Raw genomic sequence first — 17,920 nt, forward strand, 5'->3', positions numbered from 1 at the left:
CGTGGAGATTTTAAAAAAGAAGGATGATATGCTTGTTCGTTGTTCAGAAAATAACATTTCAGACAGCACAACGGTAAGAGAAGTATTTTAACATGCTTACTCACCGTCACATGATGCTATACGATTTTATCTTCTGTCATGAAAAAAGAGTTCTATTAAGATCAGAATATGAATAAGGCGAGGTAAATTCTGGATGAATATTCAACACATTTTTTATATATCCTTTATCGATATATAAATTCTTCTTTCCTTGTCGAAAAAGGATGAACTCTTCCTCCTTGTCAATTACCATATCCTTCTCTTTACTCGATGCATTTCGTGTCAAATCAGAGTCAGTATCTTGCAACAATATATCATTGTCTGAAAATCACAAATAATGAAGAATGAAATTTGGATCTTTGTTTGAAATTTGAAGATGTTCTTAGCGCGTAGAACCGAAGATTCGCATAAGAGGATGGATTTTTGAAGAAATTTAGAAAATGTGTTTGTCACACGGTAAAACTGAATATTGATCGATTTTTATTTCTCATGCAAAAAAAGAAATGCTGATGGAAACAATGTATTTCGAAAGTGACACTAAAGGCAATCAACGTGGATCTGTGATTCGTTTGGCGAATACCGCGTTCCATGGAGACACAGAAACAGAAAGAGGGAGAAGGGGGAAACCGCGTTAATTCCTGCGCATTCAATGAAAGAAAAAATACCAGAATACCGTTCCGTGCCAGTAGCTCGATGCGGCTGGCGTTTGTCTGCTTCAGCAGCTCATCAGCCAACCCATTATCCGGATTATATTCCATACCAGAGAAATAAATAACGCGTGAACCGAATAATCGTTGCCATTCGAAAACCGAGATCTGTTACCCAACACGCTCTCGCCAATTTTTATCGTTGCTCTCATCAATTTCTCAGACATATCCCAGTAGCGAAAGCCAACTTTCATTTATAAGAAACGATCTATATCTTGAAATGCTATCGAATGAAAATTAAATAGTTGCTTTTCACGACTTTAGGACTTTATGACTTAATTAAATACAGTTCTTGTACGATACAAGTGCAGATACGCTAGAAGGTGACTGTACTTCCTAGTACTTTGAGTAAACAAAAACCAACATAAAATCAATCAAAATCAAGTCACTTTTTCACAAATGTGTTAATAAATTAATAGTCAGTGGAGTACACTTCTAGTAATAAATTTTGCATTTTTTAAATACAAAATCTATCTCTTTCTCTCTTTTCCAAAAAGTGTTAAAGCTGCCTCCTTACTGCTGCAAACTCTACAATTGCATAATACGATAATAAAACTCATTATCCAAAAACGTATTGGTAAAAGACTAAAGTCTTCGGAGAATTTTTTTGAATTTGAATTTCTGAAGAAGGCTAAACATGGACAAGGGTCGTTTTATCGTCGAATGACAACTAACTGACTCTATGAGAAAAACATTTGTCATGAGATCCACGACTTCATGATTTACTTAAATACGCTAATAGCCACCGCATAATATGATAAGTATTTTATTGAAAAGTATCGAAACGTATCGGTGAAGAATTAAAGGCGTTAAACGCAAACGTGGAGAAGGGTCGCCAAAGTTTCAGCAAAGAGAAACATTCACAGCGAGGAAGACAAATTTTTTGAGTTTATAGCGACAATTTGATTGGAGATGGAAAAAATGGTCTCTCCGGGACACGCGATCGTGGACGGTCGATTCACGGAGCCAGTTTGCGAGCGAAGAGTACAAGCGGCTTGCCTGGTTTCTGGTCGAAGTGGGGCTAACCGCAGAATCGGAGGCAAGATGGCAAAAGTAAGTCGAGAGTCGAGGGGCGGCGCTGTGGCCTGGCCAGCCCACCGGCGCATCCTCGTTCTTCTCACTCCGATTCCAACCTAAGATCTACCAAGAACCAACGTTTGCGAAAACATGAACCCGTATTTTTCCCGCCGTTACTAATTTTTTCCCTCCGTAATTCCTGGAAATGGAAAATTCACATCGACGTACCGAGAGGAATGAATAAATTAACGAAGAAGCCTTTGGAACGAGAATCAGCCAGCTAAGCAAACTTTCACAGGCATAGCCACCACTATTCTGGAATTAATTAAATCATGTTCTATCCACGGAAATTAAATTCAGTCTTCTTATGGAAAAAAATGTTGAAATATTAAATTCAAATACTTGGTCCATAATTTGGTCCTCTTTGTTTCTTGAAACAGCTTATTATTAATTTTTATGTGAGTTTTCCACACGCCTGATTATTTTCTCCGATTCATTTAATGGAAATTAATCAAATAAAACATTACGTTTATATACTTAAAAACCAGCAACCACTATTATTTCTATTATCGAATAAAATCTTCAATCTTTCAATAAATTTATAAAACGTCCAATTCATTTGAAAGAAAACTTCAATTCTCGAATAAATTTCAAAACTTCTGATTATTCCTTTTAATACACTTAGGAGAATCAATCGAGATGCAAGTTGATTTTAAGTTAAACCCGAATAATTAAAAATCTGCAATCTAATTTTCTTTAAAACCGGTTCAATTCTATAATTTTAAAAAGATTGTCAAAACTTCCAACTATTTTCTACGGTCCGCTTAAAAGAAAAAACAAACTAGGATAACTAAATATTTAACTAAATAATCGTTCAGATCCCAAATATTAAAACCCTATTTTAGATAACTGAAAATTCTAAGAACTAGTTTCGCCTTTTTATCCAAGCAACATTCGACAATTAAAATGAATTTCCAAAATCCCCAGTTCTTCCTCTCTCTGATCCTTCCTAACCCAATCCTCTACCTAAGTCAATCGACCAAAAATGAATGGAGCGCAACAGAACCCTCAGCATCGAAGAAAGTTTCGAAAGAGGGTAGCGTAAGGGATGGTCGTTGACTTCCAAATTGCGGCTGGCAACGAAATCCAAAAATCCTTTGGAACTACCGGTAAAAGGGCAGAATAAACATTTCCTGAACGGTTAGTAGCGACGTGGCGGGTGAGGGTGTACAGGCCGAGCGGGAGCTGCGGTTTTGGTGGGCGGAGGTTGCCTCCAGACTGTGAGGGTGCGACGAAAACGAACCATAGCCGTGTACCAGAAAGAGAAAACGAAAGAGACACGGATCTTCCCTGAACGACTAAAAGTAAACGCGAGATGGTCGTACGCAGGCACCGAGAATGGCGGTTGCTTCAAAGAAAATTCGAATCGTTAAAGACGTCTGGCTGTGTTTTTTACATCGCGTAAAGAGATCGCCCTTTGACGAATTATCGACCATGAAAAATTGATTCTGCGAAGAAGTTCCGTTACATAATTGTGTCCAGATTCGTTGTTAAACGTTAATCCGTCAATAACGAGATAGTTTAACTATCGAAGGTTGTGTCAATTCTGAAAAATGCGAACGTTTCACATTTACTAATTTTTGCATTAAGATAACTACAGTGGTTAGAAAGAGTATTGACGATGTCCTTAATTTATCTGAACGAAGCGTTTTTCATTTATCAAGTTCTATGTCTCATTTTTATTGTATCAAATTTTTGTATTTGTTTTAAAGTACTACTAAGTGAAACGAAATTTAATATATTTAGATTTAATTAGTATGTAAATTCAATTCTTGCCAACCACTGTAGCCACTGTAGGTATATCAACGATTGTATTTTTGTTTCCATTTTAATTATAACACAAGCCTAGAAAACATTTTCAGACGACTATCATTTTTATCATTACGAAATGAAATATTCGATGCTCGTGATCCAGTCTCAGTTACGCAAAGTTGTATAGCAAATAGCAACTATCAATAGCAAGTGGCTCGTGAATTTACATGAACCTAATCGAACTGCAAATCCGCAATCATCTACAATGCGATATGTTTTTGGCCGTATGATATATATGAACGTGCACATCCAAAATGTTCAATAGTAAAAATACGAAATTACAGAGAGAAACGCAGAAAACTATATCACTGGACACTTTACAATAGCTTAAGCAGATGTATACTTTTATAAAATACAGGAAAACAAAAAAGATGATTATTTAATGATAAAAGAATTTACCATTATCTATGTCAGCCCTTTCGCGATGAATGAATTTGTGGAACAAAATATTTGTTCCTCGAGAGATGAATATTAAACGCGTATTTATATACAATGAAATCCGCAAACGAATAAAAAGTGGAGTTGATCAATTTCGCTTCTGACAGATTCACTCGTTAATTGTCGAATAGGAAGATGTATATTTTCATAGTTGCTAGTAAATGTCAACTATGAACAACTTTTATAGCAATTTTTATGACCAGACTTACAACCGATATTCGAGAAGAATTAGTAACACACGATAAGTGGATTGGTGACGGGTAATTTTGCATAAATCGCACGCTTCTTTCCAACTCAGTTTTTCAAGCCATTGAAATTTTTAAGCACAGATGGCATAAATAAAACTATTTATATTTGAGCGCTCTTTCGTTCTGGCTTTTCACAGACAAAACGACAGGTATGTTCGCCGTTCTACTCAGAGATGGCGACACGGATGTACTTTTATAGCCCTTCGCGCGACCAGGGGCTGCGCAACCCCCTTTTTCGTCACGCGCCATTACGAGCCGGCGCGCGCGTATCCTCATAATAAACGAACAACGGCTTGATAATTACGCATCGACAACGGTCCCGTCGATGCAATTTTTAAACGTCGATCGTTAACCGATATTCTCCCGAGGATCAGCCAGTGGAACGTCAATTTGCGAGCGTCTTTTTTTCTCCGAAAAAAAATAAAAAATAAAAAAAAATATATATATATATCGACGAGCAATTTCGAGTTTCAATCCGGTATTTTATTTATCGCGCGACGAAACGTAAACGCGTATCTGCTGATTTAATTGCAATTCATTTATCAGTTGCCCCTGGTTCAATGATTTTTCGAGGCCAAAGGAATTTTCAATAAAATTCTGTCCGGCCAGTGGGAACACGACAAGAGAGGGGGGAGAACGAGACGACACACGCTGGCCATCGATATTAAAATGAAATGTTAATTAATTTTTTTAAAGTACGAGCTCCAGTTGCAATTATTGCGCGGAAATGAGGCCAAAATGAAATTGCTCCGTTCGTAAACATCACCCTGGAGACGGAGCCCGGTCCCGACACACCGCAGAGGGTGGAATTCTCCCAACGCATCGAGCAGCGAGAGTGTAAAAAAAAAAGGTGGCGTATTTTTAAACGTCGACGAATGACGGTTCGTCGTGGGCCACGGTGAACCGCGGACGTTAATCAGCCTCGAAAAATCCGTGAGCCCCGGACAAGGGGACGGCAAACATCCCGCAAAACCTTAACCACCCGAATGGTATTGTTTTAATGTAATTCCAGGGCCGGTTTGTCGCTCGGCTCATGCACGCATGTAACAGCGCGAACGACAAACCCGTCGACCAGCTAGCGCGTATCAGTTCAACGAAACGCAGAGGAAGGGAGGGAGGGAGGGAGGGAGGGAGGAAGGGCGGGAGAAAGAGAGTCGATCTAACCGATGTACAAGGGAAAGAGAGAAGGGGGTGAATAGTTGCGAAGGGATTGGAGGTGTACAGAGAGGTAAAGACAGAAAGAGAAGAATAGCGTGTATATACGCGAGAAGAGCGAAGGGGGTGGGTGGTGGATAAAGGTGGCCAGTAGCCGAATGGATCAGAGAAAGAAGCACATTTCAGGTGGAAAGAGAGAGTGTTGGAGGGTGAAAAGAGAGAAAACCGGGCGACCAGGCTGACGGGGGGAGGGGGTGAGAGTGACAGAGAGAGGGTGCAGTGTTTTGTTCGCGCGCGATGGACGCGTCGCCATAGCGACCGGCGGTTGTTTATTATTGCGTCCAGCGGTCGTGTGGGTGGAATGGAGGAGAGCGCGGGGTAGTTTACGCGACGAAGGGTCGCGGGGGGCAGGCTGAGGGGTAAAAAGGGTTAGCGGCGGGCGATGAGGGGAGGGGGAGCGAATGGGGAGGGATGGATAAGGGGTGACGAGAGGGATGGGTGAGGCCAGAAGGGAGGAAGGATGCGAGAGGAAAGGGGGGATGGCAACGTTGGTGTGCAACGAGGGAGTGGCGGCCGACCACACGAGGCCGAAAAACACACTCTCCGCCAAACCTACCCCCTATAACACCCCCGTACACCACCGCCTCCTCCCTGCCGGCGGTAATGAGAGTTCGATAAAGCGCCGTTACCAGTGCGTGACGTCAAGCGAATTCTCTCTTTTCCTCTCTCTTTCTTACCCCGTGTCTCTCCCGTTTCTTTTTTATATACTTCCGTTTCACTCGTACATACAGGTATTTTTTTGATTTTCACCTCGTTCTATCTCCCTCTTTCTCTCGTCATACTTTTCCCCTTTTTCTATTTTTCTTTTCGCTCTTTCTCCGTTTCCCGCGTTTCTGCTTCTCCGACTCTCTCTCTCTCTCTCTCTCTCCCCAGACTCTCTATCTTTCTCTCTCTCTCTCTCTTTGTTTTTCTTTTTTTTTGTGACTTGTCCGTTGCCTTTTTTCGGTCGCCGTTAGCAGCGGCGAAGTCGCGGTGTGTGACAAAAAACGAAGCCTCGGAAATTTCGTTGGCATGGACTAGTACGAGCCAGAGCAGCACGCTCGCGGCCAGAACATTTTTTCCCTGGCGATAAAAACGTCGCGGTGGCTTGATGGGTATCATATTTTTTTCGGGACGGGGCTACAATTTGCGCCGCCGGTAGTGTTGACGCGGCTCGAGCACTCTTCGCTACCATGATCGCGTTGGACGCTCTAATTGCTTTCTGATCTCCACCGTCCGTCGACTCCGCGCACGCCACCCACCCCTCGTTTCCTACACCAGTTTTCCATCCCTCCCTTGTTCCTCTCTTCCTCCTTCCCTCTCTCTCTCTCTCTCTCTCTCTCTCTTCGTCTCTCCCTCTCTCTCTTTTTTTCGTGAATTGTGAATTTGACCGAAGATCGAAGTAGCAACGAGGTCGATTGGAATTTACTGCTTCCTGTTCGATTAACTTTTCGCGGTTTCGTTCGACATCGTTCTTGTATAGCTTTTTCCTCTTTTTATGAACCGGTATACGGTTTTTTTTTTTAAACGCACCGGATTCTGCGAATTTATGCAAGGACTTGACAGATCGTGTAGTTTATCGAATAAAAGGGTTGAAGAGCGCGAACCAAATGATTACAAGGTACGTAGTTTGGTTCAAAAGTAACGAGATCACTGGACATATGTTATTGGACATACGAGCCTGTTATTAGACATATGAAAGCGTATATAGACATGTGAAAGCATTTACAAGGGATTTTATCGTATCGTCGGATGTTTAACTATCAAAAGTAATTATCCTACAACTAGTTTTCTTGAGAAACGTTTAAAGGTAGAAGTTTCTCCAATTGTTCGAAGCCACGATGGAAATCATGATCATTTGAAATGCAAATCATTCGCTTGGTCGTAGATTTTTAAAGATCTATAATTATGCGAAAATAACGATGAGTTTAAGATAATTTTTAATTTCGGTGGATAAGAAGAAGACCGACGAATAACAGGGAGTTTGCAATACTATTACAACGCTCTTTTCTACTAAAAATTCATTGATTGATAATGCAGTAATAATGCGCCAAACACCCAATTACTTATCTGGTGATCACTTTATATCAACAAAAGCAATTAAGTTGAACGTAATTTGATTATTTTAATGAGAATCATAGAACGTAGTAATTTATTTGTTCCCCGTCAAAGTTACTAATTTGAGTTATCCATGAAATAGCCTCATCACTTCCGGATCAGACTACGTATTTGCGCTTAAATTAGAAAACTCCATAAATTTCTTTTAACGCTAGAAAAACCACTCTCTAATATAAATGTGAATATATGCTCTATAAGAATAAATGTAATTAAAGCGATGTAATAAAAATAAAATAAATACAAATAATTATGTTTCGATATCAATAAAAATCTATATTAATTTCGTCAAAAGCTGCGTGATACTTTTAATTACTGAAATTAAAAGAAGGAAAGAAATCTGTCCCTTTGACAGATTTGATGTTTCTACCGCTAACCACAACAAAGCTTCGTTTTTTAGTTAATCTCGACAAAAACGTATTTATTCGATGGAGTCCCGGGATCGATCAAGAGTCTGGATTTCGAAGAGTGTTTAGAGACAGTGATCCACAAAGGGAGAATCAAACCGTGAATTAATCCCGAAGTTTGGCAACGCACCTGTTCGAATTACCGCGACCCCGACACTCGGCACTTCTGGGAAACTTCAGCGCCCTTTGTACGAGACAGACGTTTAAGACGTGCGCTAATTAAGAACGGCATCTCACTACGCAGCTGCCAGCCAACGCTGCCATTGCAGGGAATTATTAAACGGCCGCGAAGAAGCGACATAAGGTCGACGGCTAACCAGAAATATCCCGAACACCATCCCTGAAAAGTTATCAGTGTCGAGAGAAATATAGATTTATGTGAAAACGATACCAATTTGTAATAAACGGACTATAGATTTTTACGCTTTTATGGGAAGTCTGAAGATGCAAAAGTGTACAGAATGCGAAAAGTGTAAAGTACGATATTCGCTATAACATTTGTATGTAAAATAATTCTTCTACCTAGATTCCACTTTTTTAATTATCCCTATAAGAATATGGATTTGTATAAATAAACACACGATCTGGTGCTGAATTCTTCAGTGAATCGTCTTCTGGATTACGCCTAAATACATAGATTTTTCATTACCAAAGTTTGCCACTGTTTTTAGTTGTAATATTATTAAATCCAATAGAAACAGCCTCTATTTCTCTATTTTTACAGTTGTGGCACCCTTGGGCAACAGCTGCTGCGTCAATTCTAATATATGCAGATATCTCGTATTTATTTCTTCGTAAACGACATTTGTCGGCTCTACGTTGGTTACATTTACAATGGTCAACAATAAAGATATCAGAATAAAGGTCTTATCCGAATATCCGCAGAGATCCAGACACGGAGGACACGTCTGAGAAACCGGAAGCCTATCAGTACCTCGGAATCTGTACCGTCAGCTCCGCCTGAGTCGAAATCTTAGAAAACTCCTGAGAATCGATAGGATCTGATCACGTTAACGATAATAAATTATATCTACGTACTTCTTCAAGAACAATATAAATAAAAACTAACAATGAAATTAATACCAAAAACCGTTCGCAAATAATTTCCTGGACACGACACGGCAAACTATATTTTAGTAACGTCAGAGTAATTATTGATAAGATAAACAAAATCTACAAACATCTTCAAATCTAACGACATACAACAATGAAATTAATATCTAACAAAAATCAACGCGTTTACGAATAACCTGCTGCAAAAGTGTAGAAAACGATATTTTTCAGGATAACAGACAGAATCTAACCACTTCGAAGACGATAAATTATTTCTCCAAAGCTCTTCAAACTTCAACATACGTAACAACGAAACCAGTACCAAAAACCAAAACGTTTACGAATAATTTCCTGGACACGGTAGAGTGATCTAAATTGCTCGTCGACGAAACGGTATTTTAGAAGCGTCAGGATAATCGTTCATGTGGCCGTCCGCCGGGGTAAAAGGCCGGTTCCTCGCTACGTGTTAGGGGCATCCGCTCAGCTGCCGCGATAATTTACTCTTTTTTCGGCCACCGATTCGGCCCACCGGCGCTAATTTACATTTACGAGCGAGATCGGCTAATTGCCGGTTAACCGGTCGGTGGAGCGCGATACGACATACCTCGCCTGCAGTTTGTTGCTGCCTTCCGATACAACTGTCGCTGCCCGTGAGAACTGGCAGGAGGTTTCGTTGCGCCCGTACGCAACCCATCGCCGTCAATTACAGCCATTTTCTTTAAACGTCGCTCAATCGTTCCGTATCGTTCACGTTTCTGCCCTCTTTCTGGATATCTGAAAAAATAAAAAACAAAATTAGAAAATTTGACGAGAAAGTCGCTTAACTGTTGGTGTGCTGAATATTATGAATCGAGAATGAAGAGTACATTTTGTGAAATAAAAAATGTACAGTGAGGTAGTTTAGAAAGTTTCCTAGACATTAACGTCAAATTTTTTAAATCGTAAGTAACTTTAATTGACGAAGAAAATACCTTGCCGAGTGATTATCGATAGTTTCTCGCAAAAATTATTAGCGATTGATTTGAGGATTTGAAAATCCTAAAAATACAAAGAAATTTTAACTTTACTTTATATTCTCTGCCATTCACCAACGACGTGAATATCAGAAGCAACGCCAAACATTCTAGCGTCGGTATATCTTCATAAACACGCAGTACGACAAAAGATAAAGGCGGAGATGATCGAACCGTGAGAATAGTTCTTTTCTGAACAAGAATTTTCCGGCGGCGCGGCACGGTGTGGCTGTGCGATACTGTTAGATACGAGAAGACAAACAACCGTGTGATATGGAACCCGTAAAGACCACCAAAACGTAAACCGTGATACAGGCGCCAACGAACCAACTCGTCGCCGCAATGTGTTATCGTTGGTGAACGAGTCGCCCTGTCACAGCTATTCATCTCTAATTCCGTCGCGGCCTTCCCTCTCTGCCCGGCTGTACGGTTTGCCGCTTTAGCAAAATGAAACTTTAATTTCGGCCGAACTAGAACGAAAACAAAAAACCAATTATCCGCCTACGAATGATCCGCCGCTCGCGTATCCTATATTTATGGCCGTTGCCGCGGCTTGCTGGCGATTAATCGGTCGAACCGCATCATTTTTATTCATGTTTCATGCGACGCGTTGATTGCGGAGGCCGGAATTTAGTATTAATGGCCTCGATAGACAGTGCAGTGCGGATGATCGATAAAATTCATCCTTCGACACCCTAATTTAACCACATATCTTGTCACCTTTATAATTTTGTCGAATTTTTACACACGTACAACACGGACAGTTATAAAAGTTCAAAAATTGTATCGAAATTGAAATTTATACAGCGAAATGGTGAATCGAGTAAATTGAATAAATTAGAAATTTTGCTTACAGTCTTCTGGCGTTAGTTTGAATTGATAATTATTACTCTGTTTAAAGGATTTCTTTCATAATCACGAAATAAGCAGAAACTTAATAATAATTTAATTATCTGATGGGAGTATACATTTGGTACTTAAATATTTATCTATAGATCTATGAATCATTTTTCTAAATTGTTCGTCGATATTTATTTCTGGGAAAACAATTAAATAATTGAACATCAGGTATGCACCATTAGAGAAGAGGAAATTGTTTTTCATTATACTCTCTGTAGTGTGAATTTAAATACAAAAGCCAATAAATATCACACGAGTATTACTAAGTATTATATACGTATAATATAATACATATAATATATACAACTATATATTAAGTACACTTAAGTACTATTAGTACTACAAAATACAGGTATACTACCAAGCGACAACATTATGGACCGAAGGATTAAAAGTAAAAATTCTTCACGTTGTGCTCTTTTGCTCTACGCTTCTATAGAAGCTCCAAAGCTTTAATCCGAGCGAAATTGTAATTTTCCATTCGCGAAATTAATTACCATCGAGGCGCAAGAAACGCTGAAGTGACAAATGTAATTAAGGGCTCTTTCTCCGGCTGCGAAATTATGGCAGACTATCATTGATGGCTGCTGCGAGGGGATGATGAACGTGGATCGGCATTTTCCAGCGTCGAACAGCGTGCGCTCGGTCTCGTGTACACGTACACACCGTGCTCGGTTTGTACATTAAAGCGAGGTCCAACGCAGTACCTGTCACGGTCCTCTAGTATCCTTGTCTCACCGCTGGCCGCCATACCTCGTCCATCGTTTCCATCGTGGGTTCGCCGAGCGAACCACTCGGTTCGGTTTTTAGTTAATGCTCGCGCTCGTCACGTAGCCAACCACGTCGATGGACTTTAACCCATTATGGTCGCGTCTACATCGCGAGATATACTATTCGGATATTTAAGGGACGACTTGACGTGTTTTCGCGCCTGAAAAATTTGTTTGTCTTTTCCAGCATGAATCTCAATTCCATAAAATTTATTTTGTGAATTGTTCAACGAGAATTCGATGAAGGATTGCGATTGTTTTCGAAATTGGATCATGTGATTCACTGAGATTTCGACTACTTACGAGTAGATCGTAATTTTTCCGTATAAAGAAGCAGAGGAGGCGCGAGGTCTTTAAATGGATGAAATATTACAATTGATTTGAAAATTGGATAATATACGGAGTTAACAGAGGTTTACGTATTCTTACACTTTCCTCGAGTAAACTGTATCCCTCACGTATCTACGAAAGGATCTTTCAAACCGATAAGATGCAAGCAACGGTCGTGCAACTCAAGGCAATAAAATTTATGACTCAGGTCAACTAATTCATAGTTTTAGAATTTCCTTGGCCAATCTGTACAAATACTCGAGCACAAAGAAACAGAGGGAAAACGACGTTTTTAAATTAATACCAGGCCAACGTTACAAAACGTAAATTCCCACCAAGCCCCAAAATTGCTCAAACGCTCAAAATACCAAAGAAATGGAACACCGACATCTCCACAACGAACTGATCGTCAGTCATTACCGATAAACCACTCCCCTTCTCATCCCCGATTCATAACCGGCTAGGTCGAAAAATGGAAGAGAACCAATCTCGAAACGGGAGGAGAGACAGTTCGGGGGCGGGTAGAGCAAAAGAACAGGAAAAAACAGCAAACAGCGTGCACGACGTCGAACAAACAACGTCAGACAGGCTACGACGAAAATCGTGTCCCGCTGGCTGGCTATCGTGTGCGAGAGGGGTTGGTTCCTGGCTGGATGCAGAGGCCATCGAATACCAGGGGGACAGGGGGAAAGGAAGACAGAGAGAGAAAAAGAGAGATGGAGAGAGATAGAGTGAGAGGGGGGGGGGGGCAGAGAGAGAAAGAGAGTGGGTTAGGTTGATCGTCGGATCGCGGGATCCCGGTCGATCTAGCGGCGCTGGCCTTCTCTGGAGAGGCGGAAGTAGCCGTGAAAAATTTTCCCGTCGACGTGTGGTGGCCCGTGTACGAGGCCAACGGCGCGCATTTCGCGGTGTTCGGGGTGTCGGGGGTGGTTCACCAGAGAGTGTACCGCGGGTTGGGTCACGGATGGGATGAGTCGCGTCCACGATGTGTGCAAGCCGAGAGTGGAGTGTGTAGAGCCAGCAGCAGCGGCAGAGAGAGAGAGGGGTATGGGTGGTCGAGGCATGGGAGTTCGCGGGGGTTGAAGCGAGAGGGTTGGTCAGCTAGCTAGCAAGAGCGGGAAGGGGGTAGCCAGCGCACGAAAGGGGGTGAGGCAGTAGTGGTGGCAGTGGGTGGCCGAAGGTGAGGGTATTTGTTGGCGCGAGTGGCTAGCCAGTCGGATTACCACCGGGAGGGTGATTCGAGGGGGGCCCTTTGGATGGGTGAGGGGTGTGCGCGCGGCTCGCCGAGGGGTAGGAGGTTGCTATGGGTCCGCAATACACACAGTGGCACTCGACGAAAAATGTAGCCAGAGAGCGACCACCGCTGGAAAATTTACACGCATCACGAGGGCGAGACTGAATGGCGAGGGTTAAAAGAGCATCGCTAATGGCCACCGCGTCGGTTATTTTGTGGATTTTTATAATACGACCGACCAAGCCCGTGTCCTTTCTATCCGTCTTCGTTCGGCTAATTCCTGCTCTCTCGCTCCCTTTCGCCTCTGCGTCCCAGACCAACGCACCACCAGCCGATGGACACCAGTCGATTCCATCAGTTTTTCAATCCGGCTGATTTTCCTTCGCCGCCCTCTTTCTCGTCCTTCTCGTTCGTCCAACCGCGCGCGTCTCGTTCCACCGCCGCATTTGCGTGGATGAAATTGAGGGATAATGAAGGGGCGATTCGATTTTCTTCGCGAGTCGAGACCCGCACCCCCCCGATCGTGGAACGCTCTTTAACGACGAATAACGCGTTCATTGTTAAACACCGATACGGGAAATTAAACGCGAATAACTTTTGATATACGAGGAGGAGGTACTGGATATTTGCTGGAAATTTTTCATGTACGACTCAGGGGGCTAGAGGAATTTTTTGACGAGCCATTAAAAATTTACACGCGTTCCTTTTGTGAGCTGCTCGTTGCGCGAAATACTCCCATAACGAGTGAAAATTAATATTTCATTTTACAGCGAGCGAGATACGAGAATTACGAGACTTAATCGAAAGAAGGTGATAACCATTGGTGCAGCCTGGAACGCGAGAGAGAACAAAAATTTAGAAACTCGCTCCATTTTAGAATTCCCCTGTGTCACTCTCGTCGCGAGTTTTCCTGTTTATCAGTGGCTGAAATATTCCGCTCATTTCGCGCATCCTTTCGGAAGCATCAGCAATAAACGCTATTTCTCTTTCTCGTTGGAATTATTATTACTTCCTTAGCAACAAGTGTCTGAAATCTTCTACTATGGAAAGCTCGTATACGCGAATATAAAAGAACGTAAAATAAAATCAAAACGATATAAAGAAGAGGGCAAGAACGACAAACAAAATCACTCTTGAATTTATTTCAAATTCTAATCTAACGCTACAATTTTAACGCTATGACAAGGCAAAGTTCCGATCTTGTATAATGAGTGTAAGCTCGTGTGCAAGGTAAGGTAAAGCAATTAAACTTTGTCCTGTCTCGTCCACCTCAACTTTCCCCTAGATTCCAGGAGCATCCACAATGTACACCGATCCAAATTCTTCCTGCCTTTCAATAGTGCCGGGACTGGCTGAAATTCGGCGTGATCAAAGTTCGCCGAACGATCGAGAATCCATTTAACGGGTGGTCGAAGCGACCATGAATCCGCACACCTCCCGACATTTAGCAGGTGAAGCAGCAACACACGAGATCGCGTCTGTTCATCCTCTCGGAGATGACCAAAGAGAGAGTGAGAAGGTGCATACACTCCCGTAGAGCGTAACGCTAACCCAGTGAAATAGATAGTCTCTCCAGGCTGATATCGTGGCGGACACGAGCGAAGAGAGAAGAGACAGAGCGGACGAGGGTGCGCTGCCGCGTGTGTGGGAAGAGAGCAAGAGAGTACAAGTACAGGCTGGCAGAATCCATCCATATATCGCGGGGCCAACAAACCGACCGAATCTCGACAGGACGAATGGGTAGGCCGCGTTTTCACCGTTGCCACTCCGCACCAGTTTCCACCAGGCTGCAGTCGGCCTGTGCTACGTACGCTTCCCCCCAAAAGCGACGTGTGTGAGCGTGCACACGGGGTCTGTGTATGCGTAAAGAGAGAGAAAGAGAAAGTATGAGGGAGAGAGAGGGGCAGAGAGAGAGAGAGTAGTAGATGGGTATAGTTACCCGTAACGCGGCACACTGATCCGCCACACTGGCTACGACCAACGAAAGCTTCGCGTCCAAAGAGTGAAACGGGCAGCGAGCGTGGCAGCCAGGGAAGAAGAGAGAGACGGTGAGACGTGGCCAGATATAAAGAGATAAAGAGGAACGAGAGGGTACCCGGTCTGCTGGTCCGACCAAGAGAGAGGGAGAGAGAGATAGAGAAACGAGGGATGAAGAGGGCTAGAAAGAGAAGAGGTTACTCTGGCAGTGCAGCTCGGCACTCCGCAAATTTTCAACCGCCACCCACTCTCGACCACCCCGTCCTCATCCCTTGGTACTGACCACCTCCCACCAGCACACCCACACGGTTCGCCAACCCCCAACCCTTCCTCTATTCGAGCTCGTTTTTGCCGCGTCCACCGCCAGATCAATGGGGTTGCTAACACGGGTAGGTATATGTGTCCGTCCCCACCGCCCCTGGTCAGACCAGTACACCCCCCCCTCCCCCTGCTATCGCCGGTCCGCTCCCTCGCGCTGAAACCGTCGACCAACCCTCCGGGCACCAACTACCCTCTCGCGATGCCTCTCCGCGACTCTGTACAGGGTGATTATAAAGTTTCCACGGACCGATACTAAATGAATTGTCGAGGCGCTCGCGTGTTTCCGCGCTGTGTTTCCCACCTGCCAACTAGGGTGGCTTTCTTTCGGGTTACACGGGGATGCTGAGGGAAGACTGAGTGACGAAGAAGGAGGGACCCGTTTCAGGTAATTTCCAAGTCCCTAAGTCTCCAAGTTTCTAAGGTGATTTAAGGGATGATACCATAGTTGAATTTCTGATCTGATTTGTTACACTTTCAACCTTGTTGCGAACTCCTACGTCTAATTGGCAGTCTTATTTCAAACGGACAAATTTGGAATGTTTTAACGTGCAGTTGAGACAGAGAATCGTGCATAGATAGCTCTAAGAAATCTTAAGAAATCTGTTAGTAGTTACTACCAGATTTGAAAGGATGCAAAGAACGCAGCAGGCTGAGGAAATAACGCATATGATTAACTTTGATGTATAATTAATTTTGTGTGTAATATAATGATGAAGAATTTCCAATAACCGATTTAAATTTCCAATTTTCAGTACCTGATATAAGGAAGATACTTCCAGTAATAGGTGCCATTATCGATAATTGAAATTATTTCTCATAGGAAATAGACATTAATAATTGTCTTAAATGTTCCATAACGCCAAGAGTTTTCCGCGACTTTTTCTTTCGTTTATTTTTGAAGCTTGTCTACTGAAACTTTTCCACGGAATCACTAAAGAATAAAAATAACATTTCATAGTAATCCTCTATCACTCTTTTACACTATTTTAAAGAACAAAAGATTGACATCCACTCCACTAAATTACGTTATACCCCAGATTTTAACTCATTTCGCGTAAAAATACGTCTTTTTTTATATATAAAATTCGTATATTTTAAACTGCGGCTATTCATGCAAATTTATATTTTTACAAACAGGACTAAAAAATGCAACTTGTACAGATATTTGTTTCACTAATAAATTTGTTTCACTTACTGTACATTAGACTACGTGTAGTTTATGCATTTCTACGCCTTCAAATTTCCCATAAGCGCATGAAACCCACAATTCAAGAATTACACTGTAGAGAAATGACATCAATATCGCATAAACACAGAAAACTGATAACATGAAAACAACGTATTTTTACATAACCAGACCGAAATGTGTAACTTTGTCTATGTATTTTTTCATATTATATGCAATGCATTCTATGCATTTCTGTGTCTTTAAATACCCTATAAAGTGACTACAAAACATATTGGCTTATTGGCTTGTTTTCCAATTAAGCGTTCAGCATTTTTTCACAGATTCAACGTTTGATTTTTATAGTATCAAATTTTTACAGCCATACGAACATACTACTAAATGATACAAAGTGTAATACACTCGGACCTAATTAATTAGCGTGTAAATGCTACAGTAAACACGATGGTTTACCTATACTTTTTCTAACCACTGTAATTATATAAATATCTGTAATCAATATATATATGACTATAATATTAACACATCAATAAGAGTATAAAAAGGTGATCTATAGATGCATAAAAATCTACAGTCTAGAAACAATAATTTACAAAAATTATTAGAATATCAATATACTTGTATCCTATCGACGCAAAGATATAAAAGACGTATGTTTCTGTAACCAGTACGAAATGTGTTAACTAGTGTTTGAGAGAGGCGAGGAAAAACTGGATGGCCAGAGGACGCGTATATTTTCCGGTATAATTGCGGCAAGGATTTAATGACTTTTTTATCAGCCAACACCGCAGGGACGCGCGACTTGCAGGAAGCGTTTGCGGGGGCGGTTCGGGGTCGAAAGGGAGACCGATCGATAATTCTGTTTCGGTTACAGACAATTACGACTGATTCGACCGCTAATCAACGGCGAGACGGACCGCTGTCTGGCCAACGATCCGACAAATATCCTCAAAGTGATCCGACGACTCGACACGACGCGCGTTTTACCAAGCAACGCGCGCGTGCACTGTACACGCTACTGGCTACGATTTCTCGCGTAAATATCGATGCGAGTCGCGGCCAATAAACAAACGATGGCCGCAAAGTAAAATGAAATAAA

At 42.0% G+C, this 17,920-nt stretch overlaps 1 protein-coding gene across 1 annotated transcript in view; it reads right to left on the reverse strand.

Moving 5' to 3' along the window:
• LOC126873491 (protein lozenge-like) overlaps positions 1–9,851 on the reverse strand; it is a 43,951-nt gene extending 34,100 nt beyond the window's left edge. Inside the window, exon 1 of the mRNA XM_050634383.1 lies at positions 9,695–9,851. The gene's annotated coding sequence lies outside the window, so the exon portion shown is untranslated. The remainder of the gene's footprint in view (positions 1–9,694) is intronic.
• Positions 9,852–17,920: the final 8,069 nt, after the last annotated feature.

Source organism: Bombus huntii, chromosome 14 (assembly GCF_024542735.1).
Source record: "Bombus huntii isolate Logan2020A chromosome 14, iyBomHunt1.1, whole genome shotgun sequence".
Classification (NCBI taxonomy): Eukaryota; Metazoa; Arthropoda; class Insecta; order Hymenoptera; family Apidae; genus Bombus; species Bombus huntii.